Source organism: Myxine glutinosa, chromosome 12 (genome assembly GCF_964187855.1).
Source record: "Myxine glutinosa chromosome 12, kmMyxGlut1.1, whole genome shotgun sequence".
Classification (NCBI taxonomy): domain Eukaryota; kingdom Metazoa; phylum Chordata; class Myxini; order Myxiniformes; family Myxinidae; genus Myxine; species Myxine glutinosa.
In genome coordinates this window covers 16,872,413-16,893,618 of record NC_136272.1, presented here as the reverse complement: position 1 = coordinate 16,893,618, position 21,206 = coordinate 16,872,413, and the positions used below count along the sequence as shown (strand labels likewise).

At 49.3% G+C, this 21,206-nt stretch overlaps 1 long non-coding RNA gene across 1 annotated transcript; it reads left to right on the top strand.

Annotated features, from left to right (window-relative positions):
• Positions 1-6,602: 6,602 nt before the first annotated feature.
• Positions 6,603-20,172, top strand: LOC137437408 (uncharacterized). Its single transcript, XR_010986528.2, has 4 exons — positions 6,603-6,675; positions 12,695-12,799; positions 14,280-14,356; positions 19,690-20,172. It is a non-coding gene; the product is annotated as an uncharacterized LOC137437408 (long non-coding RNA).
• The last annotated feature ends 1,034 nt before the right edge of the window (positions 20,173-21,206 follow it).

Below are 21,206 nucleotides of genomic sequence, written 5' to 3'. Positions count from 1 at the left end.
GGAGTGGGTCACACACAGGGGAGTGGGTCACTCACAGGGGAGTGGGTCACACACAGGAAAGTGGGTCACACACAGGGAAGTGGGTCACACACAGGGGAGTGGATCACACACAGGGGAGTGGGTCACACACAGGGGAGTGGGTCACACACAGGGGAGTGGGTCACACACAGGGGAGTGGGTCACTCACAGGGGAGTGGGTCACACACAGGGAAGTGAGTCACACACAGGGAAGTGGGTCACACACAGGGGAGTGGGTCACACACAGGGGAGTGGATCACACACAGGAGAGTGGTATTTGAAATGAGGGCAAATATAATGGGAAAGCAATTACATCCAAATCAGAATCCATCACAAATGTCAAATCATCATTTAAACTTTTCGTTGAATATATGCTGCTGAATGTGCCATTCCTCACGTTTCTGAGTTAAGTATGATGACCTCCAGGAAGAAAAAGAAGCCTTACCACCAACTTCGACTGCTTCCTGAATTGTTTTATTATTTGTGTTCAAATGTCTGGTGATTGTTTTGTATTTATTTATGCGACTGTGTACTTGTATATAACTGTCATTAATCAAAAAGGCTTAGGCACTATAGAGCTGTTTTTTAAAAAATCCCAAAACACTAAAACAATGTTTTCAAAATAATTTTTTCCCCCTAAAACACCCCCAGGCAATCACTGATGAAACTCTGAAAGTTTGACGAAGATCCGTTCAGCCATCTCTGAGAAAAACGGTGACACACACACAGCCCAACGGCTCTCTTATATAGGAGATTACGGGAAGGGTTGTTAATAAGGAACAATCACCGTTCAGCAAAGAAAAAATTTGGATGTAAGAATGACTGAAGCGACTGATTGTAAGAGATAGTTATAGCTAATTATTTCCGGAATTACATGTGGAAGAGCTTAAAAGCTTTCTGAATTATGTACATGCGATGAGAATCTGTCCCAAAATGTTTTGAGGCCTGGTAGATTTCCATTCCATCTCCTGAAGCCTACCCACGAATGGGGGTGGCAGGCAACAACATCTTACATGCACACACATATACATGTATGTGATGATGTATATATCAACGCATGATGAGGCCAGTCAATAAGTAACCTTAAAATGCCGATATAAATTCGAGAATGTAAAGTGTGTAGTTGTAGACGACATGTGTTATATCTATGGGTAAGAGTGTCATGTTTTGCCTGTGTTAGATCTGGCAACATTGAGCGTATGACGTCAGTAGAGCAGTTCCAAGATGGCGGCTCCTTTAGAAGCATGCACCAGGGAGGAGCAACGTTCTGTCACCCGTTTCTTGGGAAGTGAGGGTCTGAATCCCAGTGAAATCCATTGCAGAATGAAGATGCAATATGGTGACAAATGTTTATCGCTGCAGCAGGTGTACGACTGGGACAGGAAGTTTAAAAGTGGAGTGTCCAGTGTGACAGACGCTGCTCGCTCGGGCCGGCCTCACACAGCCGACACACCAGAAATGGCTGCGGGAGTTGAGCGGGTGCTAAGGGAAAACCGTCGCATTACGCTGAATGAAATGGTCTCCGGATTGAACATTAGCCATGGTTCAGCATACCATATCATTCACAACGTGCGCAAAGTGTCTGCAAGGTGGGTGCCTAGACAACTCACACCCGACCAGAAAGAACGGCGAGTGGATGCATGTGAAGAACTTCTGTGACGTTACGAAACAGAAGGCGACACTTTAGTGACTGGGGATGAAAGCTGTGTCCACTACTTTCAGCCAGAAATGAAGAGGGCAAGCAAAGAGTGGCGCCATTCAACTTCACCAAAGCCCAAAAAATTCCGCACACAGCCGTCCACTGGAAAAGTGATGCTGACACTCTTCTGGGATAGCCGAGGCCCACTTGTAGAGCATTACATGCCCAGAGGGACCACAGTCACCATTGCATAATACTGCGACCTCCTTAAAAATCATCTGAAACCAGCAATCAGATCAAAACGTCAACAATCAAGGACCTGCATTTTGAGTGTCTTACTCTTCCACCCTACTCGCCAGGCCTCGCCCCTTCAGATTACCACATTTTTAGGCCACTTAAAGAGATGCTTGGTGGAACCACTTTCCGATCTGACAGAGGCCATTTGTTTTATACCTCTCCCTCCTGTCAATTATAACTGTCATTCAAAAATACTGCTTGTTTTTTTCTGTCCACTTTCTTTCAGAGCTATCATTCCAAATAAATGACCAGACCTACTCGCACATGCCTGGAAATCGCACATGCACACTACATCGCCTGGAAAGCCGTCATAACTGACATTCCAAAAAAGTGCTTGTTTTTTTTCGGGCCGCTTTCTTTCAGAGCTGTCAGTTATAACTATCATTTAAAAAACAGTTTGTTTTTTTCGGTCCACTTTCTTTCATAGCTGTACATTATAACTGCCATTCAAAAAAAACTGTTTTTTTTTCGGTCCACTTTCTTTCATAGCTGTCAGTTATAACTGTCATTCAAAAATACTGCTTGTTTTTTTCTCTCCACTTTCTTTCATAACTGTCATTGAAAAAAACTGCTTGTTTTTTTTCGGTCCATTTTCTTTCATAGCTGTCAGTTATAACTATCATTTTAAAAAACTGCCTGTTTTTTTTCAGTCCACTTTCTTTAAGAGCTGTCATTCCAAAAAAATGACCAGACATACTCGCCAACCGTCATAACTGTCATTCAAAAAAACTGCTTGTTTTTTTTTCGGTCCACTTTCTTTAAGAGCTGTCATTCCAAAAAAATGACCAGACCTACTCGCCAACCATCATAACTGTCATTCCAAAAAACTGCTTGTTTTTTTTCGGTCCACTTTCTTTCATGTCTGTCAGTTATAACTGTCATTCAAAAAACATCTTGGTTTTTTTCGGTCCACTTTCTTTCATGTCTGTCAGTTATAACTGTCATTCAAAAAAACTGCTTGTTTTTTTCTGTCCGCTTTCTTTCATACCACAGGTATGGTAATGACAATGATAGGCATACCACAGATAGTCTGTCTGGACGACGCTTTGAGACATGAAATACAAAGAAGTTCTCTGATATTGAGCCATCGCTTCTCTTTAACGGTTGTTTTGCGTTTCTTTAAAAACTTCTGAGCATTTTTTGAGGGCTCGAGTATTCCAAAACGCGCTCCTTTCGGATTTTTCATCCTGTAGACATATGTCTCTCCCTTTTGAAATGATGCATTCATTCTTCTTGGATCCTCACGTAGAACATTTGAGACAAATTACACCAACTTCCTCTTATCAATTTGGTTTCCTTTGCTTTCATCTTCAGGCTTTGATCTGGGTCTATCTGGGTTCAATGACACCGTAGGATCTTCAGCATCTCTCAGCAACTCATTTCCTCCCCCATCCTTTCCATGTGGCCGAACCATCTCAACCTACCCCTACACATAACCTCACTAAGTCTCTCTGTACCTAACCTATCTCTCAAATCCACATTTGGTTTCCTCTCCTTCAGGATCACATTGCACATCCATCTCACAATTCTCATTTCGTTTCGTTCACACCGCCATTCGTCCTCCTTTTTGATCGCCCCTGCCATACAGCATCAGTTTTCCCATCAGAAGCTGCATAAAGTTTTCCCTTTAGTTGGAAAGAGATCCCCCTCGGCACCACTATTTATTGAAACAGGGTCGGCCCAAAAAGCCAAGCAGTAAGAGTTGGGCTGGATCTCGGAGAGGCTACTCGAGAAGCTGACCATAAAGGGTACTACTTTCCAAGGGTGATCATGCTCTCATTACTCAAGCCTGCCCCAGTCATTCCTCTCCATTTGGAACACCAAATTATATGCAGGAGACAATTTACCCACTTATCCCTGTCCCTTATCCACACCCTCTTAACTCAATAACTAACCCCATTCTTACCATTAACTTAATCTAACTTAGCATTCACATCCATTTTATATTTATTTAACATCTCCATCGCATTGAGGGCACTGACCCACAATGACCTACTCTTTTCATGGAGCTCACCCTTTACAAGGGATATACATGAGGTGGGGGCTGAAAGATACCATAGGATCTTCAATGTCTGTGACGTAAATCTAGATGTGACCGCCAGCTTTACGTGGCCATACAATAGATGTGCAGCACCGTTTGTAGACACTGCACCAGAATGAGAGGGGGTTGTTGTTGTTTTTTTGGCGGATATGACTCCACAGGAGAAGGAAATTTCAAAGGCGAGCCACTTCCCGATGTGTCTGCTACCAACTGAGCGATCCTGCTGTCTCTAGATAATCCTCCTCTCTTCTAACGGCAGCACTGCCATCCTTCCTCAACTATGCTCCAAACTAAGCGAGCAAAACCGGAAAGCCTGACTTAAAGGCCTAACGTTTAGCAGAAGATCTTTATTAGCTACAAGCAAGTGCAGGCACAAAGGATAGCTGGCTTCGTGTGACATGACAGAAACCCCTGTTTTATTTGTACCCTACCCGGATGGGACTATAGGTTTGTTCTCTGTCTGTCTGTCCGTTTATTTTGCACATTTTTTTTTTTTTTGTTGTATACAAGAACGAGGCTCGTGTAGGAGCTAACATCATTCACAAAAAACAACAACGAACAGACACAAAACATACAAAAAAGGGAGCGGGAGACAAGATGGGGAGAGAGAGGGAAGCACACAAGTACAACAGCAGAGAACAGGGAACATCGGGAGATCTGTGGGAGGGAGAGGGCTTGGGGGGAGGGGGCATGGGAAAGGGGCGGAGGGGAAAGCATAAAACACATGGACACTGCTGGAACTTCCAGGGAAAAAAAGTCGGTATTTCAAAAAAACCAAAAGGATCTGGGGTGAATTACCGGGGGTAGAAAAGATCAAGGTTTTGGATGTGGGAAGATAAGAGATGGTGGTGAACAGCTGTTTTAAAGACCTGGAGGAAGGAGTGGGATTGAAGGGAGTGTGGGAGTTTGTTCCAGAGGCGGGAGAAAAGAGGAATGAAAGAGTGAAGGTGAGCAGAGAGCCGAGATTTCGGCAGTTTAACCATCAGAGGGTTGCTGGCAGATCTTGTGCGACCTGTAGGAATATTTGGGGGACAGAGCACAGACAGAGCTGGGGGGGCAAGGCCGGATAGGAGTCTGAAGAATTTTTATAGCCGAATTGTTTCTATACCCTTCAACATATTCAACTGAAACTTGGTAAATTGCTTCATTATGATAAGTTGCATTACAAGTTTGAGTTTTGGAGCGTTTTGGCAATTTTCCATCCAGTTATGCCATTTTTGAACTTGGAAAATATGCATATTATACTTGGGTCAGTTGCCCTGCCTCCATCCCACTTCTTTACACTCATTGGCTGGACAGTTGCCCTGCCTCCATCCCACTTCTTTACACTCATTGGCTGGACAGCTGGCATGACTCCACCCCACTGCTTTACACTCATTGGCTGGACAGCTGGCCTGACTCCACCCCACTTATTTACACTCATTGGCTGGACAGCTGGCCTGACTCCACCCCACTTCTTTACACTCATTGGCTGGACAGCTGGCCTGACTCCACCCCACTTCTTTACACGCATTGGCTGGACAGCTGGCCTGACTCCACCCCAATGCTTTACACCTGGCTGGACAGCTGCCCGACTCCACCCCAGATGAAGCAGCAGCAGATGGGCAGGCTGTAGGCCTGGGTGTTAGTCCATCGCCCTGTGACATTGGAATTATCTCAGGTATATAAGCATAATATATTATATATGTTCAAAAGCCATACGTATATGTTTTTGCTTCATTTATGTACATCAGGTTTTGTTATTATGTTATCAAATCAGCCTGTGTCATGCCTCAGGCCTAGGTGTTAGTCCATGGCCCAGTGCAACTGCAATGATCCCAGGGCCAGGTGTATAACAACGATACATGCACATAAGCTGTATGCATGTTTTTCTTCATGTGTGTACATTGGGTTATTTTTATTACTTTCAGCACTGAACAGGGCATTATTCACCACCCAAATAAAGGGATGTGTTTACTGGTGCGAAATTTCCCAGACTTTTCCCCCTTACCCTTGAACACATTGAACTGAAACTTGATAGGGGACATGTATTGGAAAGCAATTCTCCTTCTTGTTTATTTTATTCCCTCTCCCTGCCTCCCTCTGCCATCTCTTGGCTCTGCCCTTCCTATATTTGTGTATGACGCACACGGTCTGCCAGTAACCATCTTGTTAAACTCCCAAAACATTGGTCACGAGCGAATATTGATTTCCCCGGGAAAGGGATTCCTGTTATAGAGTCGTTATCGCTGTGACAGATAAGCCTGCGTGACGGGTTTTGTGGTTCCGAAGTGAATCGTTGTTGGAGAGCAGGTATGCCTCCATTACAGGCCCGTCCGCCATTTCACCTCGCTCCAGCCATTTCACCATGCCCCAGCCGTTAGCCTGGTCCGCGTGTGTGTCTTGGATTTCGATTGGGAATTCGCGGTTTTCCGCTTGGGAGCCACTGCTCGTTCATATCAGCGTCCTTGTCTGGTGAACTGAAGGTGTGAATTCCCAGTCGCCTTTTGGGTGAACTTTTGCCTGACCGACGTCGGCCCGACACCCACCCAGCGGCTCTTCGGCAGCGTCGACTGGCAGCCGTCCGGGGTTCTGGTCTCGATACGACCTTTTTCTTGTGATCACCGGAGCGTGGATCGACTTTGGCTTGGTGCCGGGACAGTGACTTTGGGGGTGTTACATTTCGCTCACGTGGAGCACGGTGAGTTATCGAGTTAAGAAACTGGTGGTACCATCATAGGAATTATATGGTATTTTGTTGTGCAATTGAAGTATATTGTACTTGTGCTGTTATTATTGTGCGATACTAATACAATACTTGGTTTTTGGGAACAACTGATTGGTGTGGTTTCACCATTGGTCATTGGCACACATAATAGCACATCGTTCTGCCGTGACTCCTTTCGGGGCTCAGAGGTACACCGCGACCGGGGTTTGGGGAGGAGCACGCAACAATATGTGCAGCGTCTGTCTTGTCTCGTCTTGTCAATGAACTACTCCCTCAAACTTTTGTGAAGTCGAACCAAACTTCTGATGTGCATCTATCTCTCCCGTGTGTACGTCATAAGGGTATGTTTTATGTTTTTAGGAAAAATTTAAAATAAAATGTTTTTTCAACTTAAATTGTTTATAAAATGTAATATCAGTGTATCACGTATATTACAAATACATTTGTAATAACCCCCCCCCCCCCTTCCGTATGTATGTGCTGAGGGGTTCTTTTTTTATATTTTTTTTCAACCTAAATCTTCAACCTAAATTGCCTATTAAAATGTAATATCACAAACACGACAAATAAATTTGTGGAAAATAATTGCTTGTATTGTAGCGGTTACCGCTGGATGCACACAATCGCCTTGCACCGGCCAGAACACGGCCAGACGCGCCTCTCCCGGGCATGCCCGGACTCACTGTTCCCGGGCACGCCCGAACTTCCCGGGCACGCCCGGTCTCGTCTTTCCCGGGCATGCCCGCTCTCGCCTTTCCAGGGCTCGCCCAGAGCGTCCGGGCATGCCCGCTATCGCCTTTCCAGGGCTCGCCCAGAGCGTCCGGGCATGCCCGCTATCGCCTTTCCAGGGCTCGCCCAGAGCGTCCGGGCACGCCCAGCCTCGACTTGCCAGGCCGCAGCCAAACACGCCCAGGCAGGTCCAGACTCGCCTTTCCAAGGCTCGCCCTTGATACCCGGGCATGCCCGGTATAGCTTTTGCCGGGCAAACTTCCCGACATAAATGTGTATATATATTGCTGCCCGATAAACGGGCTTTTCAGAGTACCCGAGTGTGATACATTTATTAAACCTACTCGGACGAATTTCCATCTTTGGTCGCGTCAATTCTTTCAACTCGCGTTGGAGCTCAGCTCCTTCATTGGTGACCTACCGACATGGACACGGCAGTGAGTCTTAAACTGCCTACCTTCTAGGAGGCTCACGCGGCTGTTTGGTTCGCCCAGGCGGACTCCCAGTTCGCCCTGCGAGGCATCACCGCGGACGACACCCGCTTCCACCATGTTGTGGCGGCGCTCGGTTCCGCCACCGCGGCCCGCGCCTTGAGCCTCCTCGAGCACCCGCCGGCTGCTGACAAATACGACGCGCTGAAGACACTCCTCCTCGATGCTTTCGCCCTCTCACCGGCAGCACGCGCACGGCGCCTGCTTGACCTGCCCGAGCTCGGCGACACGTGCCCGTCCGAGCGCATGGACTATATGCTCTCGTTGCTCGGTGAGCACTCTCCGGATTTTCTGTTCCGCGAGCTGTTCCTTCGCCAGCTGCCTCACCCGGTACGCCTCGCCCTGGCTGGCACGTTGATCACGGATTCCCGCGCCCTCGCCAGGGAAGCCGATAAGATCTCCTCGGTGGGCCAGCACATCGGCGCTGTTACCTGGAGCCCGCCGCCATCCGAGGCGACGCCCACGACGCCCGAGCGCCCTGCGCGGTTGGAGGCCGAACTGCCGGTGCAACTGGCGGCCGCCACGCCGCACCGCCCGCTTCCGACACGACGGCCGGGGCCTCCACCTGACCGGGCGTTGTGTTATTACCATGCCAGGTTCGGACACAAGGCTCGGACGTGCCGGCCCCCGTGCACTTTCGGCAGGTCGGGAAAAGGCCGGGCCGGCATTCATTCCCAGCCATGAGCGCCGGCCACTCGGGCAACTTGCTGTTTATTCGGGACAAAGTGTCTGGGCGGCATTTCCTGTGCGACACCGGCGCCCAACTGAGCGTCATACCCGCCTCCGAGCAGGACAGGCGGGACGCAGTTTGCGGCCCCTCTTTGGTCGCTGCTAATGGCTCGGCCATACGCACTTTCGGCCCACGCGTCGTCACCCTCTGCTTCGGCAGCCAGCGCTTTCAATGGACTTTTGTTACCGCCAGCGTCCCCGTGGCTTTGCTGGGCGCCGACTTCCTCTGCGCGCACGGGCTGCTGGTCGACGTCAAACGACGTCGCCTTGTCCACGCCGAGACCTTCAGCTCCCTGGCGTGCACAATGAGCAGCTCCGCGCCGACCAAACTGGCGTGCGCCCTCCCGGCAACGAACGAGTTCGCTCGCCTGCTCGTGGAATTCCCGGCCCTCACACGGCCGACGTTTTCGGCCGTCGCGGTGCGGCACGGTATCGAGCACGACATACCCACTACGGGCCCGCCGGTCTACGCCAGGGCCCGCCGCCTCGACCCGGCCAAGCTCGCCATGGCGAAAGCCGAATTCGACGAGTTGGAGCACCTCGGCATCGTGCGGCGCTCCGATAGCGCGTGGGCCTCGCCACTGCACATCGTGCCAAAGCCGGGGGGTGGATGGCGCCCGTGTGGCGACTACCGCCGTCTCAATGACGCTACCACCCCCGACAGGTACCCGATCCCGCATATTCAGGACTTTTCCACCCGTTTGGCGGGACGGGTCATCTTTTCGAAAATTGACCTGATACGGGGCTACCACCAGGTACCTGTCCGGGCGGCCGACGTCCCGAAGATGGCCGTCATCACGCCGTTCGGCCTGTTCGAATTTTTGCGGATGCCGTTTGGCCTCAAGAACGCGGCCCAGGCGTTCCAGCGCTTGATGGACGGCATGCTGCGCGACCTGCCGTTTCTTTTCGTCTATCTGGACGACATCCTCGTCGCCAGCACGTCCCGCGCCGAGCACCTCCTCCACCTCCGAACACTGTTCGGTCGCCTCAGCGAGCACGGCTTAATTGTCAACCCAGTCAAATGCCACTTCGGCGCGACGACCGTTGACTTTTTGGGCCACCGCATCACCAAGACCAGGGCCGTGCCGCTGCCGACCAAGGTCGAGGCCATCACCACGTTTCCGCGTCCCCGTTCCATCAAGGCCCTCCAAGAGTTCCTCGGCATGGTGAATTTTTATCACCGATTCGTGCCCCGCGCTGCTCAGCTCATGCGGCCCCTTTACGAGGCCCTCCGGGGCAAGCCGGCCAACCATGACATTGTTTGGTCCGCGGCCATGGACGCGGCCTTCGCCAGCACCAAACGGGCCCTCGCCGATGCATCGCTGCTGGCTCACCCGGTGCTCAACGCGCCCATCGCCCTCACTACGGACGCCTCCAATTACGCGGTGGGCACCGTCCATGAGCAATGGGTGGACGGGGTTTGGCAGCCACTCGCGTTTTTCAGCCGGCAACTCCGGCCGAACGAGTTAAACTACAGCACGTTTGACCGCGAGCTGCTCGGGCTATTCCTGGCCGTTCGCCATTTCCGACACCTCCTGGAGGGCTGCCCGTTCACGGCTTTCGTCGACCACAAGCCGTTGGTCTACGCAATGGCTAAGGTCACGGAGCCGTGGTCGGCCCGCCAGCAGCGCCACCTCTCCGCCGTGTCGGAGTTCACCACGGACATCCAGCATGTCGCCGGCAAAGACAACGCCGTGGCCGACTGCCTTTCGCGGGCCAGCCCGAACGCGGTCCACCTCGGGGTGGACTTCGCGCTCATGGCGGCCGACCAGACCACCGACGCCTCGGTGCAGGCACTCCGTGCGGCGGACACGGGCCTCCGCCTGGCCGACATCCCCTTCGCGGGCACCGTCCTGCTCTGCGACGTCTCCCAGGGCCAGCCTCGCCCCATCGTGCCCGTTTCCTGGCAGCGCCGCATCTTCGCCTCCATCCACGGCCTTTCTCACCCGGGCCGGAAAGCTTCTCAGAAGCTGGTGTCGGCGCGTTTCGTCTGGCACGGCCTTCGACGAAACATCCGCGACTGGGCCAACGCCTGCACGGCCTGCCAGCGGGCCAAGGTCCACCGCCACACCCAGGCCCCGCTGGCACCTTTCGCCGTGCCTGAACGGCGTTTCGACCACATCCACGTGGACCTGGTGGGTCCCCTGCCCCCCTCGCGGGGGTTCACCCACCTGCTCACCATGGTGGACAGGACCACCAGGTGGCCGGAGGCCGTGCCCCTCACCTCCACCACCACCGCCGACGTGGCGCAGGCGTTCATCGCCACCTGGGTCGCGCGCTTCGGCGCACCAGCGGACATCTCGTCCGACCGCGGCCCACAGTTCACGTCTGAGCTTTGGGGCACGGTCGCCCGTTCGTTGGGGGTCACGCTGCACCGCACCACGGCCTACCACCCCCAAGCCAATGGGTTGTGCGAGCGGTTTCACCGCTCCATGAAGGCCGCACTCATGGCCGGCCTTCAGGACGATGGTTGGGCCGACCGGCTGCCGTGGGTCCTTTTGGGCCTTCGCACGGCCCCCAAGGAAGACCTCCAGGCGTCCGCCGCCGAGCTCTTCTACGGCCAGCCGCTCCGCGTCCCGGGCGAATTCGTGCCCGACGCTACCAGTCCCTGGTCCGCCGCTCGCCAGCGCTCGGACCTCCAGGAGGCCGCCCGACGATTTGCCCCCGTGCCGATGTCCTGCCACAGTGGCCCCCAGTCCTACGTCCCCCCGGCGCTTCGCACAGCGGAGTACGTCTTTGTGCGTCATGACGCGCACCGGGGGCCACTCCGGCCGCCGTACGACGGGCCCTTCCGGGTCCTGCGATGGGGCAACAAGTCTTTCATCGTCGACTTCGGCGGCCGGCCGGACCGGATTTCTGTGGACCGCCTCAAACCGGCGCACATGGACGTCGACCGACCACCACGGTTGGCCCTTCCTCCGCGGCGAGGCCGCCCCCCGTCCACAGTTCCCCCCGCTCGACCACCCACCACCACGTCGGACCCCTCCCCACGACCCTCCAGGGGTCGCTTCGGCCGGGTCATCCGGACCCCCCTTAAATTGACCCTGCCGGTGCAGGTCGATTCTGGAGGGGCGTGTGTAGCGGTTACCGCTGGATGCACACAATCGCCTTGCACCGGCCAGAACACGGCCAGACGCGCCTCTCCCGGGCATGCCCGGACTCACTGTTCCCGGGCACGCCCGAACCTCCCGGGCACGCCCGGTCTCGTCTTTCCCGGGCATGCCCGCTCTCGCCTTTCGAGGGCTCGCCCAGAGCGTCCGGGCATGCCCGCTATCGCCTTTCCAGGGCTCACCCAGAGCATCCGGGCATGCCCGCTATCGCCTTTCCAGGGCTCGCCCAGAGCGTCCGGGCATGCCCGCTCTCGCCTTTCCAGTGCTCGTCCAGAGCGCCCGGGCACGCCCAGCCTCGACTTGCCAGGCCGCAGCCAAACACGCCCGGGCAGGTCCAGACTCGCCTTTCCAAGGCTCGCCCTTGATACCCGGGCATGCCCGGTATAGCTTTTGCCGGGCAAACTTCCCGACATAAATGTGTATATATATTGCTGCCCGATAAACGGGCTTTTCAGAGTACCCGAGTGTGATACATTTATTAAACCTACTCGGACGAATTTCCATCTTTGGTCGCGTCAATTCTTTCAACTCGCGTTGGAGCTCAGCTCCTTCAGTATTATGATTGGTGTAAATCATGACAACACAGCAACTCAGGCACAGTCATTATCCTCAGGTAAAACAAGCCCGTTCCACAGTAACGACGCTTTTTGAGCAAAGCTAGTATATATATTTATTTGTCCATCTGTGTTTCTTGTCCACGTGTACTCGTGCAGTTCGTCTCAGGCTCCCAATGTCCCATTGTGATCCAGCATAGCCGATGTGTCTGTTTCTCATTTCCATAAGTGTGTTGCCCTCTCCCCTCCACCTCCACAACTCTTATCACAGTTTAAGTTCTACCTTGAACCAAAGGTGTAAGAATGAAAAAGGTAGAGTCCTGTGTTGATAAGCAGACATGTTAGCCATTCCAGTTTGCACTCTTCTCGTACCATACAGATACAGTGTAGTAATAACACAAGCGCAGCAGGAAATGACAAAGGGTGGAGGAAAACCTTTTGATCTTTAGCGGAAGCTGTCACATCCCCAAGTCTGCTATGCCAGGTAACTGATTTTTGCGACTCAGGTTATAATCGTCTCTCTCCCTCTTTTTTTTTCTCTCTCAAGAATGTGTTGCAAAATATGAAGATACGTTTGGTTCTCTCGTCGTGTTTCAGTATTTTTTTTTTACGAAGTCTGGTGTTGCCTTACCGGTTAACGTGGCTGGCCTAAGATCTCGGGGTCCTGAGTTGTAGCCCCTGCTGTGCTGTTAGATAACACCAGGTGGGTTGACTCCTCAGACTGTCATCCTTGCGAGGTCAGAAAAATGAGTACCAGCTTACTGTGAACAGGGGGGCACTGCATCAGCAGCACGGATGTACTCCCAGCATTACAATATTCCTTCATTGATGGAGAATTTCATTTGGTGGAGAATTTTCCCTTTTAAATGTTGGAGAACGGACTTCTTTTATCAAAGGTATTCGATCTGACTGAAACTTCCGTCTGGTTCATTCCAAATATAGGGGCTTCTAGCATGGCACATTAAGTCGGCTATCCTCTGTGCCACCAGATTCATTGGCATAACAGTTATAGAGTTGGCATCCGTTCCGAGTCTGGGCGGTCGGTGTTCCAAACCCCGTCTGAGTCATAGAAAGACTTAAAACAAAAACGAGAGAGTTCATAGAACACTGTACCCCACACCATCTTGAGAACAAGAGCATGGCATGGTCTGCGAGTAGCACATTTGATTGGTCATCGGGCCGTGAAATGCCCAAAAAAGTCCAAGTACTGCTAAACGGAAAGGTTTTGGCAGTTCTACAATGCTCAAGTATATAAATCAAAAAAAAATTTTTTTTTTTTTTTTAAATACAAGATCGAGGCTCGTGTAAGAGTTAACATTAATGCCAAAAAAACAAACGGATACATAAGACAAAATAAATGGAGCGGGAGACAAGATGGGGAGAGGGGGGGAAGCACAAATGTACAACATTTGAGAGCAGGGACATCGGGAGATCTGTGGGAGGGAGAGGGCTTGGGGGAAGGAGGCGTGGGAAGGGGGGAGGGGGTGGTCGGAGAGGTAAAAAAACAAAAACACATGGACACTGCTAGGACTTCCAGGAAAGAAGTCGGTATTTCAGAAAAGTGGATCTGGGGTGAATTAATGGGGGTAGAAAAGATGAAGGTTTTGGATGGGGAAAGATAAGAGATCGTGTTGAACAGCTGTTTTGAAGACCTGAAGGGAGGAGTGGGATTGAAGAGAGTGAGGGACTTTGTTCCAGAGGCGGGAGAAACGAGGAATGAAAGAGTGAAGACGATTTTAAATAATATATAAATTTTAAATATAATTTAAATAAAATAAAGATTTAAAAGTTTGTAGAAAAATTTTTTGGGGGGAAGTTTACCGCCATTGATGCAGCGTCTTTTACACCACCTTATTTAACATGTTACATTAGCTGTTCATGCCTGTTGTTTGTGTCCTTTATGACATCCTAAACAACAGTAAGTTTCCTGTTTGGAATGATTTTCTATTTTGTTTGACTTCCAGACAGACAGAAATTATCTCATACCTGTACACATGCCCGGTCAGGACGAATTCAGAGCCAAAGCACTGCTAAACTACAGGTTCGTTTTCCGATTCATGTTCCGATTCGTGTTTAAAATTAACATTCAATTGAAATTAAATTGTTCTTCAATCATAAACTGACCTTTGTAGACAGACAGACAGACAGACAGACAGACAGACAAAAGTGAACCCATTGCTTAACCATGCTTTTTGCTTTGCGTACCTGGGGTAAAAATGCTACGTGCTGCCTGGCACTAAACATTTAAAGGAGTATATAGTGTTGTAGTCATCAGACTTGTCCTAGTTGCCAGGTCTGAGTACAACAAACCGTGTCAAAGGAGTCGCACCAGCCAACTGATTTCGGCATTCCGAGTCGGGATTACAGGCCTGTTTGCCACGTCACCATGCTCCAGTGGAACGCCTGAGGCAATCAGGCGACGCAGTATTAGGTGCCGTACACAAGATTGCCCTAATTAGCGATCCAAGTGGAGATCGCCAGATGTAGACATGGTCTTGTACTGGGTGCTAATCATCCGAACCCAATCTGTCCTTTAATGGACGTTTATTACTCATAACTGGCGATCAGAGACCACGCGGATTTGTAATATGTTTTAAACCCCTAAAAGCGCAGGAATACAAAAATAAACATTACATTCTGGATAATAATAAAACCCTGTGCCCCCAAGTAAACAAATAATCGGCAGAGTCTTTTAATTACATAGTCACTTAATGGGTTGCGATCACACCACAGGAGAAAAGACCAGAATAAATTGACAAGACTGAAAATACTATAGGCTGTGCCCTTTGAGACACAGCTTTGTCCCTCATGGTGATACGGCCTTGTGGGAAACAGTTCATGGTATAAGCACGGAGTTGTCACGAGGCAGAGATGGGCGCATGTTGCGGTGGGGATGTGTTGGGAAGCTTCAGTCCGTGCGTGCCTTATCACGGTGAAAACCCCTGAATTTCCCATGCAGGCTTCTCAGCTAGGTCTCCGTGCATCTCACCCAGCACAGATCACACCCAGCCTTTATAGACTCTGCCCCCACCCACAACTGTGACATCACAAGCAGCACACCGCTTGGCTAACATTGGCTGGTATCCTAGCCCGTGGGCGGGACAGCCCTCCCCGATGTTTCACCCCCTTTATATGGTTTGCTTTCTCCATCATTGCAGCATATTCCCACCTTCCCTAGTGCTAATGGCCTGTAGGGCTACTATAAGGAACATAAAGGATATATTACAAAGGGATAAAACATTAAAAAGGTGTGAAGGGGTATTGGTTTTAGACACACATGCGGGAAGGGAAGATGACAGCTTCGTATACATATAATGACGAATATCCCTATATCACAATTAAATAACCTCACCCTTATTCTAATACATGCACTATGGGAAATAACTATCACTATATTATGCAAAGTTATCCTCTAGAAGGCAATCCCACAATATATTGTTGTGATCACACAGTCAGTCGTCCCAGTTGCCTCGTTCGAATCATTTACATTGGTGTTTCCATTTTTTTTTTGTCCACTACATGTATATAGTTTATATGAAATGGTATTTAGTTTTAGTTTAGTTTTTGAACTCTAACTTTGTCATAAAGAGAAATATTTTTAAGGCCCATTCAATAGCTTTGTACTTATACAGCCACCCTTTTGTGACATGCAAAAGAGGCTTGATTTTGACCCCATTTGCCTACATACACACATACACACCTTTCACCCACCCCCCTTCCCCGTTCCCCCTTATTCCTATTATTGACAAGACTGGGGTATGAATGAATGAATGATCGTTTTAAGGCCATTTTCCCCGCTGGAGCGGGGGTTAGCCTTGCGGTCCCCATGAGCTCATGGTTCCCTGTTTTGAGGCAATGTTTTTATGGCCGGATGCCCTTCCTGACGCCAACCCTTAGTCGCCTCTTACGATGTGCAGGGATACAGTGTACCTATTCTAAACCGTTGACAAAAAAACCACTACCCCTTATCATTAATAGACCAATCTGTTTTCCGTTCTCTTCCGACTCCTCCAAAACTCACTGAACGTATTCTGCCTCTTCAACCCTAACCCCCTCCCCCATCCCCATCCTCTCCCGTTTTCTTTGTTTTCTTAAATCACATCCTGGAGTTGCTGAGGATCTTCAGAGAGCAGAGAGAGCAGAGGGAGTTAACCTGGAGGAGAAGCCAATGTGAAAGCAACAGGCTTTGTACTTAATTAAACCTCTGTGGGAAATGCCAATAATGCTGAGAGCTTTAGATTCCCCAAATTCCAGGAGAGACGGATGGGATGCTGGGGCACCAGCCCATAGGGAAGAGCAGTTGTTCGGCTTTTTCAAGGAATGTCTGGAAATGATGGAGGATGCCCAGTCTGTCACTGATTTTGGAGGCCAGCTTTGCGATATGGTCAGCCCAAGAGAGGTCATGGCCGATGGCGAGGCCCAGATGTTGAAAAGACTAAACCACTTCACGTAGCTGACAATGATATTCGACAGGTGGGTTCATTTGACGATCCTTCCCGAGCAACAGAGTGAGATTTTTCCAGGATTAAAAAACATGTTCCATTTACCAGACGAACATCTAATCAATTCCAGATCAGCAGAGAGTGAGAGATGCAGCTGCCGTCTGCCTGGCAGTGGGATGGGGGTACTCAATGGAAAGATATACAATCATCTGCAAAAATATGGAAAATTTGGGGAAACAATCAAAGTTTGGATGGAGATCGGAGAAAAGAAGGAAAGGGAAGTGATATAGAGCATCCGGTGGGAAGGAGGTGGTGAGGGAGGGGGGTTGTTGTTCAAAAATTTGTGTACGTAGTTAATAGATGGCCGCATTTCTTTGGCATATATGTTGATATATGATGTTGTGATCAGCAAGTAAGTCCCTTTGCTCGTTTCATGTGTGGAGGCTTTGTTCGCTCGCTCCAAAGTATTATTTTTTCACAAAGTGGATACAGGCCAGCTGGGAGGTTCATGAAGACAAATGCATACTCATACCTTGGCCGATGACGCACAGTGCAGCCTTTTATTTGGAAGTTACAAAAAAAAAAAATTTCATCGATTGTTGCATGAAACAGGAACAGAATACGAACTTTTCAACGGAATTGAATTTGACTGTATATGATGTTGTGAAAACCTGGAGTGGGCGCCACACTTTATGGATAAACCTATTTTGCACTTCGGAATCAAATAACAAGCTTACCTGTCCATCCTTTGATACTGATACATCGCTGTATGGGAGTGGAAACCGATTACCTGGTTGTGCCAAAAATAAATAGCAGTTTGAAGGTTTATTTCATGTTACAAACCTAGAAGATTCATAGGAGCTTATTACTGACAGGTATCTTCATCTTTTTTTTTTACATCACTCCAAGGTTCATGGAAGAACAGGGTGTTCCAAAAAGACATGGACAACTCAGGAGGATACAGTGACCTCAACAATTTACATGATGGAAGGATTTGCCTTCCTACACATTGAACATCTGCAACCCGATATCATTTTTCAACAGGACGACGCTCCCCCTCATTGGGCCTTAGTCGTTCGAGCCGTCCTTGATGAACATTTTCCAGATTGCTGGATTGGCCGAGACGGACCAACTGCCTGGGCCCCACGATCACCAGACAAGATTCTTCTTCTCTCAACAGTTGCTTCAACTATATAAAGGATTGATTCGTCCTTGTGTAGAGTGCTGCTCTCTCATCTGGGGAGGTTCTAGCTCCACACACTTGAATGAATGAATGAATGATCGTTTTAAGGCCATTTCCCCGCTAGAGCAGGGGTTAGCCTTGCGGGCCCCATGACAATCATGGTTCCCTGTTTGAGGCAATGTTGTTATGGCCGGATGCCCTTCCTGACGTCAACCCTTGGTCGCCTCTTACGATGCGCAGGGATACGGTGTACCTATTCTAAATCGGGGTACACACCGTGATCATTCATCCCAGCAAGCTGGTACTCAATTTGCTGACCTCGGAAGGATTACAGGCTGAGTCAACCCCCCTGGCGTTAATTCAGCGATCGACCGGGATTCGAACCCAGGATCCTCGGATCCCAAGCCGGCACCCTAACCGCTAAGCCAACACCAGGCTGGCTCCACATATTTACTGGACAGAATTGAATCCAAAGCAATCCGACTTATCAACTCTCCCAATCTTATCTCAAAACTCGACCCACTCGAATTACTCCGCAAAGTTGGCCCTCTTTCTCTCTTTTTTTTTTCTACAGATATTACTTCGGTTTCTGCTCCCAAGAACTTGCTGTCTGTATACCTCCGCCATTAGAGAGACCACGGAATACTCAACAAGCCACTACATCTCGTGATTATTGTGTGGCCATTGACAACTCAAGGGTGGGCCGTTATGATGTTTGTTTCTTCCCCACCGCTGCCAAACTCTGGAACTCTTCGCCTTCTCATGTCTTTCCAAACACTTATGATCTTCCCCTTTTCCAAAAGCAGATTTTTTTTACTTCCTCAAAAACTCGTCGACTATTTTCTCTTTCTTCACTTTTCTATCAATGCAGGCAGCTCTTTTATTGAAGGCCTCGCCTCGGTGAGGACTAGATATTCCGTGACTGGAGCCTTCCATGAAAGATAAGCCCCCCTTGATTTTTTTTCTGTGGGGGTTTTTCAAAGATGTTGTCTACAACACTAAGATGGTAAAACTGTAGGATCTTCGTTCTCGGATCACAGCTGTATGCGCAATGGTGGACGCAAACATGCTGAGCCGAACATGGCAAGAACTCGTGTACGGCCTTGATGTCCTGTGTGCGGCAAACAGAGCTCACATTGAAGTGTATCGATGGTGTGCACACAACGTTATGAGCTTCTGTATCATATAAACCAAAAGGTATCGTTGCATCATTTGTGGTTGTAACTATATAAACAACCAAAGTTGTCGGAGGCTTTTAGAAACACCCTGTACAGTATTACTCACAGACAGGACAAAGACCTAGTAGATATCAATGCACTTTACTATTAAATACGAGAGAATTAGCAAATGATGGATAAGCACATCTGTTATATTGGATTTAGACCTGGATTTTCCTAAATCATGAGTCAAAGGTTCAGATTTGGTCAACATTTACATTGCACCATCCATTGTCCCTTCTATCCTGACAAGCTTGCCACTCCCGGCTGATGAAAGGCAGCTCCATAACATGATGCTGCCACCACCATGCTTGACAGTAGGGATTGTGCTGATTGCGTGATGTGCAGCGTTTTGTTTGTACCAGACCTAATGCTTTGAATTTAAACCAAAAACGTCAATTTTTGTCGCATCTGCCCACAAAACTTTTCTCCTCATGCCGGCAGCATCATTAAAATGCTTTTTCACAAACTTCATACAAGCTTTTAGATGCATCTTTTTCAGTAATGGTTTTTTCTTGCCACCTGTCTATAGAGGCCAGCTTTGTGAAGTGAACGGTATATTGTTGACTGATGAACACTGAACCCCATCTCAGACATAGGGCCTTTCACACTTTCAAAGCCATCGTTGGATTTACAATGACATCCCGACACAGATTCCTGCTTGCACGGCTGCTGAGTTTGTATGGACAACCTGGTCTGGATAGAGTCTGGGTGGTATGATACCTCTTCTGCTTCTTAATGATGGACATCACCATACTCAAAGGGATAATGAGTGATGTTGAAATTTTCTTATAACCCTCTCCTGAATGGAGCTTCTCCACCACTTTATGTCTGACTTCTTTGGAGAGCTCCTTCGTCTTCATGTTTGCCTTGTTGGTTGACAAAGTGAGTTGCACCTTAAAGCTCCTTCGATAACTGGGGGAGATGAATTTTTAAAATTAAACCACTGATTACATGCAGGTGAAACCTATCACACTTATTTTGTAACCTTTCAAATAAATAATTTGCTCCTGAAGTGATTTGGGGTTCATTGGAAAAGGGTTTCAATACTTATGCAACTGAGAATCATCTGATATTCTCTGTTAATTATAACTTATTCACAGTTTTCTGGCATTTTTCACTTTATCAGTTTGGAGTAGTTTGTGAAGACTCGATGTGTTAAGTTTGATTTGAAAGCATCATGAAATAAATTCAGGTGGCATCAAAATGTGAAAACATTGGAGGGGGATGAATACTTTTGTAGGCCACTGTATCACTGAAGTCGAGCAGTCTTTGAATGCCTATGGAAAAGTCTTTTTAAAAGAATATATATATACTAGACGACCCATGACCCGTTGGGTCAATGTTATTATATATAATTAAGGGGTTACCATGGTTACAGTGGGGGTCAAAGGTCAACCTATGGCGAAGATATATAATTTTCTCACACTTTCTAATAGAGAGGCAAAATGCCATATAAAACTAAATTTACTGGTTCTAATTGCTTTTATTTATCAATCCTCACATAGAAGAGCAGTTTTTAGTAATGAGCAGTGAGGAGAAGACCCCTCAGCCAATGATGCCACCCCGCAGCCAATGATGTGACCCCTCAGCCAATGATGCTACCCCTCAGCCAATGATGTGACCCCTCAGCCAATGATGCTACACCTCAGCCAATGATGTCGCCCCTCAGCCAATGATGTCGCCCCTCAGCCAATGATGCTGCCCCTCAGCCAATGATGTCGCCCCTCAGCCAATGATGTCACCCCTCGGCCAATGATGTCGCCCCTCGGCCAATGATGTCGCCCCTCGGCCAATGATGTCGCCCCTCGGCCAATGATGTCGCCCCTCGGCCAATGATGCCACCCCGCATCCAATGATGCCGCCCCTCAGCCAATGATGTCGCCCCTCAGCCAATGATGTCGACCCTCAGCCAATGATGACACCCCTCAGCCAATGCCCCTCAGTCAGCTCGCCTCGGCCTTGATTGGTCGCAAGGGCTACCGATCCCGCCCCTCTTGATGACGCGTTGGCAAAGCCACGCCTTGTTCCTCGCGCTTGGCTGACTCC